This window comes from Lissotriton vulgaris, unplaced genomic scaffold (genome assembly GCF_964263255.1).
Source record: "Lissotriton vulgaris unplaced genomic scaffold, aLisVul1.2 SCAFFOLD_2848, whole genome shotgun sequence".
Classification (NCBI taxonomy): domain Eukaryota; kingdom Metazoa; phylum Chordata; class Amphibia; order Caudata; family Salamandridae; genus Lissotriton; species Lissotriton vulgaris.
In genome coordinates this window covers 193,594-210,271 of record NW_028242169.1, presented here as the reverse complement: position 1 = coordinate 210,271, position 16,678 = coordinate 193,594, and the positions used below count along the sequence as shown (strand labels likewise).

The 16,678-nt window shown below is 37.7% G+C and overlaps 1 long non-coding RNA gene across 1 annotated transcript; it reads left to right on the top strand.

The window, feature by feature from the left end:
* Positions 1-13,845: 13,845 nt before the first annotated feature.
* On the top strand, positions 13,846-16,140 carry LOC147669031 (uncharacterized). The gene is made up of 3 exons (XR_015303756.1): positions 13,846-13,962; positions 14,473-14,688; positions 16,044-16,140. It is a non-coding gene; the product is annotated as an uncharacterized LOC147669031 (long non-coding RNA).
* The last annotated feature ends 538 nt before the right edge of the window (positions 16,141-16,678 follow it).

Sequence of the window (16,678 nt, the reverse complement as noted above, 5' to 3'; positions counted from 1 at the left end):
GACTCTGTCTTTTCCCATTCATCCACGGAAACACGCACACGTTCACAACATTTACACGTGCATCTTGCAAGCATATCCACCCTTACTTACCTTATCCCACCTTGTCTTAACGTCAGTCTCATTCACAACACACATTCGTCACATAAATGCACACCCTCGAAAAACAACACTGCTGCTCACTCACTTTGCACAGGCAGATCACACCACTTCGCCACATCTTGAAAATTATTTGGAGTGCAAATTTTCAGACAATATTACACGCCATTTTTAACACTTTTGTCCCATGACTCCATAGGCCATCCTTCCTACTACGCTCTTCCATCCTTTCTTTTTACATAGAACTCACAACACTTTAAATAAGTGACGCATTTGACGACAAACACATTATTTATAACATGCATCTTCAATACTATATACTAACTACAGCTGTACGTGCTCTTAAATAGCACACCCTTCGTCACTACCTTTGATCCACACAGTATATTGAGCCAATTCTGCTGCTCCCTCCTAATGCACGCACAGATCACAACACTGCGACACATATATAAAAGTCTGTGTCATCGGAATTGACAATGTCTGACAAACAAAACACAACTTGCCCACACATCACACTAAATGTACACTACTTATCAACACACATTAGTGACATGCATGTACACAATCTTGATCCTATTCGGCTACTCACTCATTAGGCACAGGGAGCTCATACCACTTTGCCACATCTCTTGAAGGATTTCACCTGCAAATACGAAACGAAAGTCCAATGCTTTGTACATATAATAAGGCCATGCCTGCACACACTACCTTTCAGACTCCGCTGCTCACTCCTTTCGCAAACACACAGGGAACACTAATTCTAAACATATCACTAACGCATTTCCATCAAAAGAAAAATGTAAGCAAGTGCGTTACTCAGTGCAAGCACCTCTCAGTCACTGCTCACAGCACTTACTCACACTGCACACAGGCCTCACTCAAAGTGCACACAGCCCTCACTAACACTTTACACAGACTTCAAACACACTGCATACAGTACGCTATCAGTGCGTACTGCACATACTTACTGCACACAGACAGAACTTACAGTGCACCCAGCACTCACTCAGTGCACGCAACAGTAAATAAACCTGCACACAAGCGTCATTCACACTACAGACAGGCCTCACTAACAATGCACACATCCTTCAAACACACTGCATACAGTACGCTAGCAGTGCGTACTGCAATCAATATATGCACACAGACATAACGTACAGTGCACACAACCATCAATCAGTCCACACAGACCTCACTGTCAGTGCACACAGAACTCATTCTGAGACTTTTATCAACTCTAAATCCACCTGCACACAGGCGTCACTCACACTGCACACAGGCCTCACTAACAATGCACACATCCTTCAAACACACTGCATACAGTACGATATCCGTTCCTACTGCACACACTATCTGCACACAGACATAACTCACAGTGCACACAACCATCATTCAGTCCACACAGCCCTCACTGTCAGTGCACACAGGCCTCAGTCGGCAACTTTTTGTGCAGTTCTTAACAATCTACACAGAACACTAGCCCTCAGTATATGCTTAGCACATGCATACACACAAACACTATACATCCTTTTGTATCACACACAACTCATGGATAGATTACACAGTTACAATATGTTTGACATCTTAGTGTGCCAAGTGCTCTTTTACTTCACTACCATTTATTGTGAAATAATGAGCACGAATTCTTAACGTCACATTTAGGACTCCAACACAGCGATATTTTTACATTATCTTTATACCCACGTACCTTTTACACCCTTCATTGCTTTATACTTTGTTTATTTTTAAAAAAATATGGATAAATATAAGCTTTCCTCGGATTGACGTTACTTTTTTTCTGAATGCTTCTTCCTTGCTGCGTGCGGGAAGACACGTACATTAACAAGTGGTGCCTCAAGGAGACACGAAAGTCGCTAGTGGCGCCACAATCGAACCTACATCTACATACACATTCACATTTTCACACTTGGGAGTTACACACATTATCTCTGGAGACATCTCCCGGGGCCAAGGGAAGGGGATGTACCTTTCATCCTTTGTCCACTTCCAAACACCTTACCGGGAAACTTCTCCACTTCGGCCTATTTAAGATCACGAAAGGCTCATTGTGAGCCATAGCCTTTTTCGTGTCCAGAAACACAACAGTGACCGACGGAACGACGCTGTATTTGCAACGAAGACTACAGATTCAAAGACACTACGCGACTACTTTGGAATGTAAGTGCATTTGTACTTTTTTTCGTACTACACTTGACTTTTCCTTACAAGTTTAAATTACTTGGTCGTCTCTACATTTCCTTATCTCTTTCTCCTCTCATCTTCAAGCTTTCTACCTCTACACATTCTCCCCTGTATCTCTCCACTTTCTAAACAGATATTTTGTCAGCGTTCACTCTTTTCGGTCCCTTTAACAGCACACTCTTACCATTCATTTTCGCCTTTACTTTGCTCACTTCAGCTCATGAATACTTTCTTATTCGATCTTACCCTCCTTCTTATGGTTCCTATAACTACATTGCCAGATCCACAATAATATTAACCAACAAATTTGTTTCATTGACCTCACCCAAAAACGATCAATCGTACTCTAATGAGCATTAAAGACGGACGTAATACATGTGACTAAATTATACTTTTTATTTTACAGATACAACACAGACTGTTTGCTAATCATTCTGTACCACTTGTGATCTTCAACAAACAATAATTTAGGTGAGTACATCTGCATGTTACTGTTGTCATAGAATTATCTGTCTTACGGAAACGCTTACTGAAATAAGGGTATTTTTAAAGGCCACTATAGACTCCCTCTAGCTATCTGTATGATCAACATGACATACCACCTAAGCGTCACACGATTGCACACACTTTTTGGACTACTCCGATGCTCACTCATTTAGGACACGTATCTCACACCACTTCGCAATATCTTAAAAATGTGTTTAGCAGTTAAATTAATGGTTCATATTAACTGCCATTTTCAATTCATTTGGACCATGTTCGTGTCTCTTGATTATCCTATGCCAATCAATCACGTCCACACGCACGACAGGCAATAACAGCCCTTAGACTACATCTCTTTTCCATTCATCCACGGAAAAACGTACACGTTGACAACATTTACACGTGCATCTTGCAAGCATACCCACCCTGCCTTACCTTATCGCCCCCTGTCTTCACTTCTGTCTCATTCATTCATTTGCACCTTTAAGGCTTTTACTCGCGCAAATACGCTGTAAAAGAACAAACACTCTAGAATCGTTCACATCCATGCACCACAACTTTTATTTTCATTTTTATCTTCACCTCTGTAAGGTGGGGAGGGGGCCACAGCAAAACGTTTGCGGCCTTCATTACAATTAATCGTTCATATTAAATGCCATTTTGACATCATTTGCACCATGTTCGTGTCTCTTGCTTATCCTATGCCAATCAATCACGTCCACACGCACGACAGTCACTAACAGCCCTTAGACTACATCTCATTTCCATTCATCCACGGAAAAAAGCACACCTTCACTACATTTAGACGTACATCTTGGAAGCATACCCACCCTGCCTTACCTTATCGCCCCGTCTTCACTTCTGTCTCATTCATTCATTCATTTGCACCTTTCAGGCTTTTACTCGCGCAAATACGCAGTAAAAGAACAAACACTCTCAGTAAACACCAAGAACAGCTCACCATGCCTCTCCCCTCTCCCTTGCACACACTCTTTCAGAGGCACGATTTCCGTTCGTGCAGCAGGTGCACTCACACCCGCATCATGAATGCATACAATCAAATATATTTCCAGTTTTTCAATAGCTGGGACACATACACGAAAAAAACATCTCTGTTCGTGTCTCTTTCTTATCCTATCCCAATCACGACCGCCAACACGCACAAACAGACCACAGACTTTCTCTTTTTAAGCAAACTCCCCCTGCTACTGTCGCTTCCTACCCCCACCTCTCCCTCCAGCACGTTTCAGACACATGTTTGTCTTCCTTTTAACAGGAAAGAATGGCGGACGCTCATTTCTTTTCTATATATTTATTGTGGTGACTTGCCCTGTCACCTACAACGCCCTACAGGGTCCTTCTCAGTAAACACCAAGCACAGCTCACCATGCCTCTCCTCTCTCCCTTGCACACACTCTTTCAGAGGCACGATTTCCGTTCGTGCAGAAGGTGCAGTCACACCGGCATCAGGAATGCATACAATCAAAGAAATTTATACTTTTTCACTAGCTGGGACACATACACGAAAAAACATCTCTGTTCCTGTCTCTTTATTATCCTATCCCAATAACGACCGCCAACACGCACAAACAGACCACAGTCTTTCTCTTTTGCATTCAGGCACAGGAACACGCACACTTTGAACACATTTACACATTCTTATTCCAAGCAAACCCTCCCTGCCTTGTGGCTCATTCATTCATCTCCACTTTTCTGCCTTTCATATTCTGACGTAAATTTTTTTCCGACTTTTAAACATACCACCCTGTCTTTCAATTGCTGGAACTATTACACCTAATCATCTCTCGGTTCCATTCAGCACGCAAGGCAACATGCACAAACAGTCCACCAAAATTATCTTTCTGGTCGTGGCTCTTGCTTATCCTATCCCAATCAGGCACGTCCACACGCACGACAGTAACACACAGCCCTCAGACTCTAGCTCTTTTCCATTCATCCACGGAAACACGCACACTTTCACAACTTTTACACGTCCATCTTGCAAGCATACCCAACCACCCTGCCTTACCTTTTGTCTCATTCACTCATCCACATGTTTCTGCCTTTCACTTGCGTAAATACGCCCAAAAACACAACAAACACACAAATTCTCTCTCCAAACACCCCCCCCCCCCCCAAAAAAAAAACACGCACGCCAACACGCACACGTGAGTGCCTCTTCCTTATCTTATTACACGCATGCCCGGTAACATGCACAAACAGCTTACAGACTCTCTCTTTTCCATACACGCACGCAAACACGCACACGTTGACAACATTTAGACGTGCATCTTGCAAGCATACACACCCACCCTGCCTTACTTTCTGTCTCATTCACTTATCAGAATTTTTATGTCTTTCACTAGCGTAAATAAACACTAAAAGACAAGCAACACACAAATTCTCTATCCCAAACCCACCCCCACACTCACAGTCTCTCTTGCACGGAAACACGCACACCATAGCTTTGCTCTCATTCATCGACACGTTCTTCAAACACACCTTCGACTTTTAGTTACGCACGTCAACACGCACAAGCAGCCCACAGACTCTCTTGGAAAAATACACTTTTTTTAGGCAATCTATTACATGCATGTCAATTGGTATTTGGACATTCTAACGTTGGGTCGTGCTAATTTACACAACAAACATGGGAAACTGGGATTTAAAGCACATTTGTACATTACATGCCCAGCCCATCTTTCATACTACGCTATTCCATCCTTTTGTTAAATTAAAAAGCCAGTTTGCACCAATTCACAACATTTACATTAAGAATTTTTAGAGCTAAAAAAATTCGTTTGAACACACAGCTTTTTAGACTATAATTCCTACAGCTATACCTATTATTATACAGCACACCCTTCGTTCCCAAAATTTTTTTAACAACATCTAGAGCCTATTCCGCTGGGTCCTCCTAAGGCACACACACATCGAACTACTTTGCCACATCTATAAAGTACAGTTGCATGAACATTACTAACAAAAACAATACATACACAAATTGGCCACACATCACTACAAATTTACACTACATATCAACACACAGTCAAATGCATGCACACTCGTGAGCCAACTCTGCTGCTCACGCATTTTGTTCGGGTATGGGCATCTCACACCACTTTGCCACATCTCTTGAACTATTTGACCTGCTAATTCAATACTAAAGTGCCAATGCTTTGTACAAATAAGAAGGCCATGCCTGCACAGCCTACCCTTCCAACTCTGATGAGCCCTCCTTATGGTAACAAACAGGGGACACTAATTCGAACCACATGTTACTCAAACACAGCACAGGTCCCATAAATGCACAGAATCTCTATCAAAGTCAGCTCCTACCTCTGCATATGTAGCTCACACTAATTATACATATTGTCCCCTCCATGCACAACATTTCCTTGCTACTCCACTGCTCCATCCTTTGGCACACAAAGCTTACAACACTTTGCTACTTATCAGGAACGTTTATTACATTAACATTACTGTTTTGTTCGTGCTATTTTACAACTATAACAAGCCTCATGCTAATTGTTATTTAGAATAGCAGATGCTTTCATCTACTTTCTTACAACAGTTGACTCCCACTTTTAGCTGGCATTATGATACTCAGGTATTCGGACTAACAACGTAAAATACTGTCACTCTTTACTTTTGGGGGGTGGAGGATGCTCATATTGACAATTTTATAGGGAAACTGAGTTATCAATTTCACTTTCACATTAATCATTTCTCACGCATGCCAAAACGCACACACTTTGCCGCTTACTATACTACCTCACAACTTTCCTTTGTCACAATGATGTGTTCATAATAATACATTACAAAAAAAAATACCAATTACTTTAACTGGCTCACTCACTTTCATGCTTCAAATATTTTTCTTCCTACTTCTCAGTATTTTCTATCAACACTCATTTCATACAAAACATAGAAATGTGTATCTCACTACATTCATTTTTTCTCTACTTCACAAACTGTACTCAGTATGCAGGGCAACAAGCATACACTCTACACATCACACACTTTCACACTACAAAGTTGCTCATAAAAGTAAAAGAAGGCACACACACACACACACAATCTATTATCATGCCCTCTGTCACACTCTCACACAAAAGTATACAAACTTTACAAACTACTATTGCATTTCCTGTTTTTGTTTGGGATTTGACGTGTCATTTCATGTAAATAATATTCTGACAATTCATATTACTCTTATTTCAGATTCATCCATTGAGGTACAATCACCCACAAATCAAGGTAAATAATATTCTTGGTTGGAAACAACTATAAATAGTTATTACATAAGTAATTTGACTTACTTCTGTGAATAGACTTTAGAGGAATAAAGTAAAGGGAGTAAAAAAAAACATGCATAGATGTTTAAAAGCCAGTTACCATCAAGGCAATACAAGATTTAATAGTACATCTAAAGGGAAGCAATGCTTACCAAATAGTACTTTTGCTATTTTGCACAATGTATGCAAACCAGTTAATACATGGAACTCCAACGATCTACATTATATCATGGACCTTGGAGATGCTTTGTATCTACAAATGCATTCTTTTAACAAAGAAACACTTATGCATCCTGATGATTTGCCAAAATATATAGAGCACAATAATAGGTTTTATTCACTTACTCTACGCAACCCTTTCTATGGTAATGTCCTTAAACGTTTTGATGAAAACTATCCAGATATTAACAGTGCATTGCATTTAGGGATTTCTAAGTACTGTGGGGTACTACTTTGTATGAGTGTATATGTCATTTCTATTTTTAAAAATAGGCAAACATACTATGTATTTGATTCACATAGCAGGGACAATGAAGGCATGCCTCATTCAAATGGAACCTGTGTAACTCTAGAATTTCAAACTTTTGAAGCACTTTTGGAATATGTAATGAATCTAGCCAAAAAATTTAGAAATTCTTCGCAGGATTGCATACCATTTGAATTAACACCAATAGATGTAAAAGAAGTTTTGAAGCAAACATTCCAAAGAGCACTTCGAGTGCACAAGAAAAATAGTCATTTAACTCCAGTTACTAAAATCTTTGGACATACTACTCAAGTGATTGACAAATCGATTTTTGAAGGGAGTTTGCTTTCTTCGGAGCCTTTAGGTACTGTAAGTAATTGCAGTATTAGAAATACGAGTAAGAAAAATCATTTGGCAGGAACAAGTATTTCTATTATGGGGACAAACAAACAGTCTCTAATAAAAAAAGCAAACTTGACACTTTCTGAACATAGTGCAAAAAATAGTGAAAATACTACTGTTGCACTAGGAACCCTTGACAATGTTGGGAATAAAGTACTTCAACCAAACAGACCAACTGTAAGTTTACCTCTGCGAAGAAAAAGAAAAGCAAATAAAGCGAGTTTACTTTCTATGGACGCTTTAGCAACTCAAAGTAAGGTGAATAATAGCAATACTAGTAAGGAAACTCATTTGCTACAAACAAGTACTTCTATTCTGGAGACAAATAAACACTGTCAAATCAACTTTGATTACTTTAGCCTTTCAGAACATAGTCTGAAAAAAAGGAAAAATAAAAGTGATGCACAAGGAGCCATTGACAATCTTGGAAATAAAGTTGTTGAAAAAAACCCACCAAATGTAATGTTAACGGTGGGAGAAAAACGCAAAGGGAATAAACAAATCCATTTAATTATTAATAAATTCCATCGTGAAATATTGCATGGACCAGAGTATGTTTGTACTATTTGCAACCAGTTGTGGCATAAACAAACAATTAAAAATACTCGCACTGTTTGTGAAACAGAAATGTTTAAAAGGTGTAACATTAGTAGCAAGAAAACAAATTTAATTTGTATGACTTGCTATGCTTACATCAGAAAAGATAAAATACCACCATGTTCAGTCCTAAATGGCATGTCATTTCCAAATATACCAATTGAATTAGAATTATACGATTTAGAAGAAAGATTAGTTTCTCCTAGGATACCTTTTTTACAAATTCGTAGTTTACCACGCGGATTTCAAAAATCATTATCAGGTGCTGTTGTTAATGTACCTGCAGATGTAATGACAACAGTTACAATTTTACCAAGGCAAATGAATGATGCCATGACCATCCCAGTAAAATTAAAAAGGAAACTAATCTATAGATCGCACACGCATTATGAAAATATTCGCCCAAACACCGTTAAAATAGCAGCTACATGGCTAGCAACCAATAGTGTCATGTTTAATGAATATGGTGTGACAATTAACCCCGAATGGCAGTATATACCTCCAGAAATCAACAATGTAAATGATAATTCCGACACAAGCTATTCTTCAGATACATCTGAGAACATGGAAGCTGGAAATTTAGATACTATGTTAACAAATGAAACAATTACCTCAAATAGGGTCAATGTTTTAAGTTTAGCTCCAGCTGAATATAATACACCAAGAGGTTTATATGAGGATAAAGATTCAGAATTTTTGGCTTTCCCTACAATTTATTGTGGAGAACGAAGGCCAAACAATAAGGAAAGACATATACCGGTACATTATAGTACTATTTGCCAATGGGAATTAAGAAGTCATGATAGAAGAGTAGCTAAAAGTATGACTAATGTTTTCTTTAAACTTAAAAAATTACATATTAAGCAAATTCAAGGGAAAATTAATATTTCGATACGGAAAAAATATACAGATGGTAAGAATATTACTGCTAAAGATATAAAATATAATATTGAAAATTTGTTCCAGTTTAATGAAGGTTATAAAGTTTTGAAAACTATACGCAGTTCACCTCCTTATTGGGAAAGTTGTAAAAGAGATCTTTTTGCTATGATAAGACAACTTGAAATACCAACTTTTTTCTTGACTTTATCTGCTGCTGAAACAAAATGGCACCATTTAATAAATATATTATTGAGAGTTAAAAACTTAAATGAATGCACAGAAGAGGAATTCAATAACATGTCTTGGGAAACTAAATGTCGATTAATACAAGAAGATCCTATTACATGTGCTAGACAGTTTGACTATCAAGTGAGGAAATTGTTTAATTGTGTTTTGATGAACGGGACAAATCCAATTGGGGAAATAGTTGACTACTTTTACAGAGTAGAATTCCAACAGAGAGGTTCTCCACATATACATGCATTACTATGGGTAAAAAATGCACCCCTCTATGGTGTGTCGCCATTAGAAGATGTCAATGATTTTATTGAGCAATATATTCAATGTAATAAGTCACATGACACTGTTTTACAGCCTTTAATAAATTTACAAAGGCATGGGCACACTAAAAATTGCCGCCGGAAAGAAAAAAGAACATGTAAATATCAATACCCAAAATATCCTATGTCAAAAACTCTCATATTAGAGCCATTGACACTTGAAGGCACAGATAGGCAATGGAAAGATAATCTAAAACGTATCCATGAAGCTATGAATAATGCTACTTTTAGCACACTTTCTTTTGATGATTTCTTAGGTGTTATTAAGATGGATAATAAAGAATATATCACTTCGATACAAACTAGTTTAGAAAAGCCAACAATTTTTTTAAAAAGAACACCAGATGAATGCTTCATTAATAACTACAATAGTACGATTTTAAAAGCTTGGCGAGCAAACATAGACTTGCAGTTTGTACTAGATGCTTATGCTTGTGCAGTCTATATTATTTCATATATCAGCAAATCGCAAAGAGGAATTAGCAAACTTATTGCACAAGCTGCTAAAGAAGTGAAAAACAATAGTAATGTCAAAGAACAACTTAAACACATAGGGAACAAATTCCTCAATTGCACAGAAATTAGTGCTCAAGAAGCAGCATATCTCATTCTTCAGATACCATTACGGAAAAGTTCACGGGCATTTGTATTTATTAATACTAGCCCACCAGAAAAAAGAACTTATTTAATGCGCGATATGGAAACTATTAATTCATTGCCAGAAAATTCGACTGACATTCAATGTGAAAATATTATTGCTAAGTACTGCAAGAGACCCAAAACATTAGAAATGTGTACTTTAGCTGATTATGCCTCAAATTTTAATTACTCCAGCAAAAAAAAATATACCAGAGAAATAAATGACTCCGAAGATTTACTTGCTGAAAGAAACTTTTACAGCTCAGATGAGGAAGAAATTGAAATAGAATGTACTGAGGAGGATGTAGGTATGCAGAATATAAATAGCAAGTATGCTTTAAGTAAGCGCAAACGGAGAAAAATTATACGCTTTTGCAGATTTAACAAAGACAAAGAGCCAGAAGAATATTATAGAGAACTATTAATGTTGCACTATCCATGGAGAGAAGAACATAAAATTATAGCTAACAAGGATACTTACTTTGAAAGGTATCTACTAGTAAAAAAGGTAGTTGATTCACAAGTTAAAATATATAACCATAATCACGGTGAAGTTAGAAATATTACGAATGAAGAGTGGAATGAAAATATTATATCCCCTCCTCTATCACCACAATTAATACCAACAGAAAATGTATGTGATGAAGGGAATAATAAAGAAAATCAACATCTATATGATTTGTCATTAGATTTAGGAATTAGAACAATAACTGAAGAAACAAGCTTAACTAACTCCATTCTACCTGATGATAAATACAAACAGATAATGCACAACTTAACTGCTCAACAACTCAATTTTGTTTACCATCACTTGAATTTGTTAAAAACGAAAAGTACTCCATGGTATACTTTCTGCACTGGAGGGGCTGGTGTTGGTAAAAGCTTTCTAATAACTGCACTACATCAAACATTACTACGCTACTATAATACAAAGGCAGGTGAAAATCCTGATAATATACATGTCTTACTTACTGCTCCAACAGGCAAAGCAGCACATAATATTCAAGGGCAAACATTGCATAGTACTTTCAAAATTCCAGTCTCACAAAGTTTTGATTATAAACCACTAAGTCATGAAAATAGAACTTCACTTCAAATGCAAATGATGCATGTTAAAGTTCTGATTATAGATGAAATTTCGATGGTGGGTCAAAAAATGTTTAATTTTATACATAACAGACTGCAAGAAATAAAGTCGTCAAATGAACCATTTGGAGGACTTTCTATTATAGCTATTGGTGACTTCTACCAATTGAAACCTGTTTGTGACAGATACATTTTTCAGGATTCTAATAATTTGTATGGCCCTTTAAGTATTAATTTATGGAAAGAACATTTTAAACTCTTTGAATTAACGAAGATTATGCGTCAAAAAGAAGATCTACAATTTGCAGAACTACTAAACAGATTAAGAGAAGGGAAGCATACTAAAGAAGATATTCTAATAATTAAGCAAAGAGAAATGCCACCTGATTAGAGTCTCTTAGAAACAATCCCATACATTATGTCTACAAATGTTGAAGTTAATGAAATTAACAGAATTGTTTTGGATAAACATAGCAAGGATTATCCAGTGTATATAACAGTAGCTAACGATACTGTGAGTTCAGATGTTTCAGAAAATGTCAAAAAAACTATACTAAAGCAATTGCCTAAGGATCCAACAAAAACTATGGGACTTGCACATACATTACACATTGCTTTACAGCTCCGTTATGATTTAACTTGCAATGTGGATGTAAATGATGGTTTAACAAATGGCGCAACTGGTATAGTCCAATTTGTTGACATTATTAACAATACTCCATTTCTAGTCTGGGTATCATTTGACAATATTAGTGTTGGGCAAAAAGCAAGGCAAGAATATAAGCATTTATATCATTCACAAATAGAAAAGTCATGGACACCAATACATGCTATAGCTAGACATTTTCAATACACTAAGAAATTTATTACTGTTATACGCAAACAATTTCCTTTACGACAAGCATCAGCACGTATTATACATCGCACACAAGGGGACACTATAGAGCCACTTTATATACACTTTAATAACAGCAAAATTCATCATTTACATTATGTTGCTATAAGCAGAGCTAAATGTATACAGAACATACACGTGAAGAATTTTGATGATACTAAAATTCTAATACACCCAAAAGTTAATGAGGAAATGGAAAGATTAAGGACCGAAATGCAACTTGAAATCACAATCCCACAATTAGATACATACAAAACACATTTCAATATTATAACACACAATATACGATCACTTCAGAAGCATTTCACATCAATGATAGCTGATAGTAACATAATGCAAGCAGACATTATTTGCTTAACTGAGATCAACACAACAAGGAACTCAACTGCAAATGATTTTAATGTAGAACAATATGATCACATGATATTTGATAAATTTCATACATACAACACTAACCATGGGATGATACTCTACTACAAGAAAGAGCTTAGGATATTACCTATTTATGAAACACACCAAGGGATAGACATTTTACATTTTACATTACAGATTCAGTACACAGATTACCTTATTATTATAGTCTACAAACCACCACAGAAACTTATTACAGATCTTTTAGAAATTATTACCAGTATCACTAATTTTTACCCAGCACACAAATTCATCATTATGGGAGATTTCAATGTGGATGTCTCTCAAAGCAATTCACAAACTAACAAACTCATTGGGTTCTTTGAGAGTAAGTTGCAATGTACACAACTTATAGATACTTACACAACAGACTACCAATCTATCTTAGATCATATATATACCAATTACATACTTCAAAGTTATGGTATATTAGAGTGCTATTACAGTGATCATAAAGCACTATGGATTTGTATTTAACATTTGTTGTAACCTATATTTCTATTTCAGATGTTGACTATTGAAGAAATCGCTAACATTACCACAAATGACAACAAGCCGTATGAAAAACCCATAAGAGTTAATGTGATCAAGTGCTCAAGCAAAACTAATTACAAAAACGCAAAACAAGAAAATAAAGTACTTTTTCATTTGGCTCTGGCAGACAAAACTGGAACAATCAAAGCTACGTGCTACCAGGAAAGTTTATATCAGCAGACACAAAAAACTTGTGGACTACTTACACGCAATTTTATAATTAAAAACAACACAATTCTGATTACTAAGCAAACAAAAGTAACAAAATTTCCAGCAATGACTATAACTCAAGCACTAATTCAAGAAGCGGAAAACATTTTGCAGCCTCCTGCACCATCTGCTTCGCCAATAAAAGAAATAAAGCGGGCATCTTTGAGAAGTCTTATGACAGTGTGTGGGACCATTTCAGAAGTAAGTTGTGCTGATTTATACTGTTGGTCTCGCTGCTTGAGTTGTCCGTTTGTGTGTGTCGTGTTGTCTATGCCATTGACAATATTTATTTTCCCTTTATCAGTGTGTGTGTCTTTGTGTGTATGTGTACTATTTGATGCTTACATGTTCTTTCATTTAGAGTGGCTGCAGTTCTGTGTGTTGTCTCTGTAACACATTACATATGGTGGTATGTTTCTGAGGCGTTCTATCTATCATAAATGATCTGTACAGCAGCCAAATAAGAACAATTAACAATGTGTAAATAGGTGAGGTAAAGCTACACTGCATTTCTAAAAGTAAAGTTGATAGGTGTTTCAAGAAGAGCGCCAAACTGAGACATCAGAGTTCAAGATTTTTTAACATACTTGGGAACAACACCGTACATTGGAAAAGAGCAATAGCCCTTAATAATTATGTCTTCAATGCTTGGACAATTATTACGTATTACTTCTGTGCTTTTACATTTTTAACACTATTATTTCTTTTTAGGAAGAGGAAAGTAAACTTGTACTCATTAATGGACAAAATACGGCAATAAAATCTATTACATTAAAAGATGCCACTGATGACATAAAAGTCACATTATGGAGAGAGGCTACTGAATTCTCAATAAACATTGGAGAATATGTCATGTTAACTCATGTCACAGTACATGAATTTAATGGACAGAAAATATTGAACACGACAAGGCACAGCAAATTAAAAGTAAGGAACACACGCTCTCTCACGCACCCCTTACTCTATCACTTCAACACACAGACACACACTCACGCTCTCTCTACAACACTCTCTCCACTCTCTCTCGAAAACAGCCTCTCTCTAAAAAGAGCCTATCTCTACAACACCCTCTCTCTACAACACCCTCTCTCTACAACACCCTCTCTCTACAACACGCTCTCTCTACAACACGCTCTCTCATCAACACCCTCTCTCATCAACACTCTCTCTCTACAACACGCTCTCTCTACAACACACTCTCTCTACAACACGCTCTCTCTACAACACGCTCTCTCTACAACACGCTCTCTCTACAACACCCTCTCTCTACAACATGCTCTCTCTACAACACCCTCTCTCTACAACACCCTCTCTCTACAACACCCTCTCTCTACAACACCCTCTCTCTACAACACCCTCTCTCTACAACACGCTCTCTCTACAACACCCTCTCTCATCAACACCCTCTCTCTACAACACCCTCTCTCTACAACACCCTGTCTCTACAACACCCTCTCTCATCCACACCCTCTCTCATCAACACTCTCTCTCTACAACACCCTCTCTCTACAACACCCTCTCTCTACAACACACTCTCTCTACAACACACTCTCTCTACAACACGCTCTCTCTACAACACGCTCTCTCTACAACACCCTCTCTCTACAACACGCTCTCTCTACAACACGCTCTCTCTACAACACGCTCTCTCTACAACACGCTCTCTCTACAACACGCTCTCTCTACAACACGCTCTCTCTACAACACGCTCTCTCTACAACACGCTCTCTCTACAACACGCTCTCTCTACAACACGCTCTCTCTACAACAGGCTCTCTCTACAACACGCTCTCTCTATAACACGCTCTCTCTACAACACGCTCTCTCTACAACACGCTCTCTCTACAACTGCCTCGCTCTACAACTGCCTCTCTCTACAACTGCCTCTCTCTACAACTGCCTCTCTCTACAGCAGCCTCTTTGTACAGCAGACTCTCTGTACACCAGCCTCTCTGTACAGCAGCCTCTCTGTACAGCAGCCTCTCTCTACAGCAGCCTCTCTGTACAGCAGCCTCTCTTTACAGCAGCCTCTCTCTACAGCAGCCTCTCTCTACAGCAGCCTCTCTCTACAGCAGCCTCTCTCTACATCTGCCTCTCTCTACAACTGCCTCTCTACAGCAGCCTCTCTCTCCAACTGCCTCTCTCTCCAACTGCCTCTCTCTACAACTGCCTCTCTCTACAACTGCCTCTCTCTACAACTGCCTCTGTACAACACTCTCTCTGAGACACACTGTAACATTTTTGGGGAAAAAATATAACTATGTTTTTATTTACTACAACAGGTAACAACACCACCACAAGATAATATTGACGTCGAAATATATGGCGTGGAAAGCACAAACGGAGATTGGAGCACCTTAACAACTAAAATAACCAACACAGATATTTATCAATCGATGGATGTACAAAATCAAACACTTATACAATGGTTTATGTTGGACGAAGAGGTGGATGACATTGGTGAAGCACTACTTCATTATTTGCCTCAAACATGTGAGGTTATATTTTGCAATGGCAAAATTACTAAAATTGTTAAAGAAAAGTCGGAAGAAGATTTAAGTGATTAAGTAAAAATCCTCACAATTACAATTTTTTGACAAAGTAAAATAAATAATTATTGATTTGTGTTTACTGAAAATAAATATAATATTTTGAACATATCCAGTAGCATGGTCATTTTCGTTCTGGGTGGGTATATTCTTTTCAAACAATGTTCAATGTGCCAATACTACATACAGAACAATAGCTGTTGCTGTTACATTTTTCAAAAGACAATAACTATACAAGAGTGATGCTGTGTGGTTGCTCAATAGTACTGTGGGGGGGGCAGAGTGAGAATGTGGTGTTGCTGCGTGTTGCATTGCTGGTGCTCAGTGATGCAGTTGTCAGAAGTGCTACTGTTGTGGGCCTGATTTAT